The 4,600-nt window shown below is 37.8% G+C and overlaps 1 protein-coding gene across 4 annotated transcripts in view; it reads right to left on the bottom strand.

Annotated features, from left to right (window-relative positions):
* Nucleotides 1-379: 379 nt before the first annotated feature.
* Nucleotides 380-4,600, bottom strand: part of LOC128693649 (glutamate receptor ionotropic, kainate 2) — a gene marked incomplete at its 5' end in the record, with an annotated part of 54,241 nt that continues 50,020 nt past the window's right edge. For all 4 annotated transcript variants that reach the window (XM_070091197.1, XM_070091196.1, XM_070091194.1 and 1 more), the window contains 1 exon segment: nucleotides 380-4,600. This exon segment is cut by the window's right edge and continues 614 nt beyond it.

The following is a 4,600-nucleotide window of genomic DNA, read 5'->3' as shown; positions in this document are numbered from 1 at the left end:
ACCAACCCGGATCGTTGTTGTTTACTGGGTCTATCAGCCTAGTACTATTTTATAGTGCCTACTACCCTGGGTTGGTAGACACACTGTACAACATTTGTGCAACACACATCTTTTTAATCTCTACCTGAAAGATGAATCTCCGAGCCTGCTTGACCGAGCGTCGAGCTGGAGAAAGTTCCTCAGTGTCACCACAACTCTGTCCCTCAAGTGTGCATTATAAGATTTCACTGTGTACTGCCATTGTCCTGCCACTTGAGCCATTGAACTCGCCAGAGCATCTTATGGCTGACATTAGTGAGTGATAGGCGTACATCTGTCCTTATTATTATAATAAGGACAACTGTTCTTTAACTTTAAACAAAATATATAATCAAACAACTTTAATAGTATTACTTTTTAATGATCTGTTAACAATCTACACTTTCCTCTGTCTAGAAGGATAATATCTAACATGCAAGTTATAGCTCGTGACGTTTGTAAGATATATCAGTAAGTTATGTAAAAAAATCTTCTCCTGGGCAATATACAACATTAAACAACATTCAACATGGATGTATAAGCATAATGCCAACAGGGACGGGTGTGAAGACAACAAGAGTTTGGCGAGAGACACACAGCTGCAGTGGAGTCCTTTATTTGTACAGCGTTACACAAAACACTGGCCTTATTAAAGTACTCGATACAGTCAAATGTTTAGTGAAAAGCTGTACAAAAAAAAAAAAAAAATCCATTGCATTGGTGTTTTTCACTATCAGTGGGTAATCTCGCTACTGTGTTCACCATAGCAAGCTTTTTTTTTATTGGGTCAACGTTTCGCAAAGCGTTACCCTAATGGTAGTTTGTTTTGCACATTGTCTTCATACCCAAACATTCAACATGTGTGTGTATACAAAATAACCACCGTGAAAAAATTATGAAATTTCAAGAACTTTCGTGATTTCTCACATTATCAAGGACCTGTAATGACTGGAATTTCACTATTCTTTTCTCAGTGGTTGTTTTGCATGTTGTGAAATCACCTGTTTACTGTGATCTTATTGCATGTGTATATACATGTCACATGTAATGACAGTGTAACATGTGATCATTCACTTTCCCCGTGTAGCTGACACTCAGTGCAAGGTGACGAGCATTCCACACGCCTCATCACCTGGACAATATTACCCTAAAGTGGTATAAAATATCCATGCATTATAAATCTCAGTACAAAATTCCTCAATATATCAATATACCATTTATTGCGGAGTCAGAAAAAATTACATGATAGAAAACAACTTCTGTTTCAAATTAATGTACATTAATTTCAGCTCGTCTGCTTCTCTAGTTGCGAGAAAATGTTATATATTTTTTCCTAGCAGTTACTGGCATGAAGGATGGGACTGATCTTACTAGTTAACTCCCACAAGTTACTCGAGACAACTCACAAACTTGACTACGGCTTATGTTCTAAGTTTGGATTCCAACCTGCGCTCTTCGCGCTAACGTAGGTATTTTTTTTTTACTGTATAGGCTTCAGGTAATCTCTTCACACGTTATTTAGGTTAGGTTAATTTATCCAAATTTAACCGAGTTAGACCTGTCCAACTTGGGCCAGTAGGCCTGCTGCAGTGCTTCTTCCTTCTTGAGTGGGTGTGACTTGCACCTGCCTACATGGGCCAGTAGGCGTGTTGCAGTACTTTTTCCTTCGTATGTTCTTAAAAGAATAGATAAAAGGATAGATCCAATGCGTATTGTTGTGCGAACAGAAAACGGGAACCCACCAAGAAGACCAAGGAATATAATGGTACACAATACTAACACAACTTGTCTGGTATACCATCATATTCACACTGTCAGACACTGCAACGCAATATACTTATCAATACCGAGAAAGTATAGCAAATACCCAACTTTCACTTGTGGTGTCACCTTCACTTTACGATGCTAAGCCACAGTAAAATACCAACGTTAGCATAGAAGTAATGATTACAGGATTCATACAATGTGATTTTTATAGGAAAATGAAGTCTACAAAAATATCACTTTAGATCGATACCAGTTGTCATAAAATCTCGTATAAAACCTTACTACTCATATTAAGCAACATAAACACAGAATCTGTTCAAGTCAACTGTAGATGCTGTGTTCATGCAAGGGAAAGTCTCCACTAATAGCTTTGACAGTGCTTATCCTGGTGTTAAAAATACCATTTTTTTTATAAATATATTAAGCGGTAACATTTTAATCTAAGTATGGGTATGTATAAGTCAGATCCTCTATTGCCAATATAATCAGCGATAAATTAAAAAAGAAAAAGGTTAGATTGTCTTGAAGAGCTTACCACATCTTTCAGGTCATTTAACATCACTTTCATTTATATTTACAAGATCATTGTGGATAGTAAGGGTAAACTCAAGGTCTGAACCTTGGTAAATGATGCCTTACAATATTTGCGCACATAAAATATTAATACAATCTAAAAGAAAATTATGCACATACACAGTGTTTTAAGGTATCGCTTACGAAAAAAAGTTCAGATAAGGAGTTCTTCCATTTTACTAACAACGACTCTTGGTAGCTTCTGCTGGCTTTCACTCAGCATTCTCAGGTGGTGAATTAAACGAAAAGGTATTGAAAATTTGGTTTATGAATTTCCTTGTGTATCTTTTTCTGCATTTAATGAATCATGTCTTTATATCCCAGCCTTGTTGCTCTGAGACCAGCTATGTAGTAATCTTTTGAACACTGATAAGGTTTTTTCTTGAGATGATGCCACAGTGGCGCCACGTTCTTTAATAAACGTGTTACATATACTATGTACAGCGAACGGAATGATTTCCAGTTCAAAATCCTAAAGGTTTTTCCATATTTACCAGTTTTACACATACCACTGTTATGTTTATCTGGGCCTCAGGCGAATGGTGTATAATGTTCTTACTGAGTGTATAAGTTGCTTCTGTCTCCCGAATTGTACAATTCCTGTAGTTAGCTCAGGTTTTCCTTTAATATCTTACTGTTAAGTTACTATCCATGAGCTTATTCATGTCACACATATATGAGTGTTTTAACGGGATGATAATTAATGTTTATGAGAAACGTTAGAGGTCCAGGTACTGTATATTGTAGCACTCCATTGTTATTTCTATCCTAACACTCTTCTCACTGATTATGTCGTCTGTTTTTTTAGTATTTTCTTATCCATATGCTTATCCTCCTGGTTACTCCATCGTGGTTATCTAAATTGTATATCCATCTCCTGTGAGGATGCTGTGTCAAATGTTTTTTGACAGTCCAGGAAAATGCAGTTTGTCCATCTGTCTCTTTGTTGTTGGTCTGTCATCTCGTCATTGAATTGCAGTAACTTACGTAGGATTCTCCACGTTTCTAAGCCCATGCGACAACTAAGTGATTAAAAATAGTAAACGCGTCTGTCTTGCGCTCAGCAGATGACGCCCCTCAAGGGAGATTCCTTGACGCTGGTGAGGGGCTCTTGATCTGGGGAATTGGATCTGTACTCCGGTTCCCTGAACTGAGCTTGAATACCTTCTACCCCCCTCCCCCACATGCCCTGTATAATCCTACGGGTTAAGCGCTCCTCCATAATTATAATATAATGAGCAGATGACGCATCAACTCTCCACCAATTCCTGTGCTGAATGGGTTTAGCACTTAACATGAATATAATAAAATAATTACTTTTACAATAAAGTCACAGTTTTTCACGTGGTTTAGTAACTTACCCCATATTATCTTCTCTACCAACAACACTGATCTCTAACTTTATAAAGATTCAGTTTAACTTTTATGAAGATCTAATCAGCATCTGAAGATTCCCAACTTTCTCCAATGATTTTTTCTACAGATCAATTTACTAGCTAAAAACCGTTACCATACTTAGCTCACTTGACAGTCCAACACTGTCTAAAGTGCAGTTTATCTTGACATAATTATTGTGCTGCAGATATTGACTTCCTGTGGCGCACATTAGCGCACTGGGTATATTAGTGCGTGGAGTGTTGTCCTCGGTGTTCACACACTATTTGTAAGGTCCTGTGAGTGAGCTGCGCTTTGTAATACTATCTTCACTTGTCCAACCTATGGACAAAACCTACTTACCCTAGTGAATGGTTCCACTGTGACTCCGCCTCCTCCTGCTTCCACTGATCGATTCCAGGTTGAGGAACTGATTACCTCAAACTCCTTCTCTTTTTACACAGTTTTTCTCTATTGGACCGATGAAACCACTCTGTGACGAAACGTTTCCTCAATAAAGATTCGAAGATATTGCACAAGTGCCTCATTCTTCAAGTTGTCGGTTATATAAACTATTACACCTTCACATCCCTTGATTCACTTTCCAAGTAAATGTATCGGCTTAATAGTTTCTAAATGAATGAAAAAAATGCAAACTAAAGTATTTTTAACTGTCACATTATGAACATGAGAATGATGATATTTTGGTATGCGATGCCGCCGCCGCCGATACCGCCGCCGCCAGTGCCACCACTGATGCCACCGCAGCCGCCACTCTTATGGATGACACACAAGCATTCAAAACAGACAAGTAATATCTGAATAAACAAAAAAAAAAAACTTTTTTAACATCGTGTCCTGAGGAAAT

The sequence above is a fragment of the Cherax quadricarinatus genome, chromosome 34 (assembly GCF_038502225.1).
Source record: "Cherax quadricarinatus isolate ZL_2023a chromosome 34, ASM3850222v1, whole genome shotgun sequence".
Taxonomy (NCBI): Eukaryota; Metazoa; Arthropoda; class Malacostraca; order Decapoda; family Parastacidae; genus Cherax; species Cherax quadricarinatus.
This window is presented reverse-complemented; position numbering and strand designations above follow the sequence as displayed.